This window comes from Ictidomys tridecemlineatus, chromosome 3 (assembly GCF_052094955.1).
Source record: "Ictidomys tridecemlineatus isolate mIctTri1 chromosome 3, mIctTri1.hap1, whole genome shotgun sequence".
NCBI lineage: Eukaryota > Metazoa > Chordata > Mammalia > Rodentia > Sciuridae > Ictidomys > Ictidomys tridecemlineatus.
The window spans coordinates 126340647-126341531 of record NC_135479.1 but is presented as its reverse complement, the minus strand read 5'-3'; positions in this window follow the sequence as shown (position 1 = coordinate 126341531).

Here is an 885-nt window from a genome sequence, read left to right as displayed (position 1 = left end):
TCAATGTTCACAAGTTGTTCGTCACCCCCCAGTTAGTTTGCTAACTGTAGCCAGACTGCAGCAAAGTTCAACTTCACAAACACCTGCTCCATGAGCAGATGCTCATGGGGGAAAAGGATATGCAGGATTTATTGAGTGGCACCTCCACCTCCTTATCTAGGCCTCATACCCACTGTATATCATAGATCTTGTTATCCTAACTTTTGAGGTAAAGAATTGAGGAAGAAAGGTCACATAACTAGCAGGTAACTTCTACTAGACTAAAAGAAGACTCCAAGCCAAGGTCAGGAGCTAGGAGTCTCTCCAGAGCCTTGGCCATGAGTCAGGACCCAAAGGTTTGAGTCTTGTTTCCTTACTAGTGTCCTTGGTAGTCACCTCCCTCCACAGAGTCTAATTCTCAGGTAATCCTGTCTTTCTAGCTTGACAGGACTGTTGTGACCACCGTGACTGTGAGGTGACACAAGGAAGTACTTCATAAATGATAACATGCTACACAAATACCAGAGTGAATCATTATTACTCTGTTGTCACTGAGAGAGGCTTATCTGTTGATGAATTACTGAGATATTCAGCTAAGGACTTGCTGAGTAATTTGGTTTCCTGAAACAGCATACGAAGTGAGACCTCTTGTCACTGGGACACACTTGCCATGTCGATGTGTCTGTTCCACATGGTTAAAAGTGCAGGCCATATGATAGGCACTACACATTCATGAGGAGGGTGTGTGGGGTAACCCTTTAGAGCAAAGCTGCTAGAGCCAAGTTAGGCAATGTGACTTTGGACATATTAACTTCTCTGTGTTTCAGTTTAATCCGTGAAATGGAGATAAGGATAATATCTATCTCATAAGATTATGATGAAGATTAGATGCATTAATTCATGCAT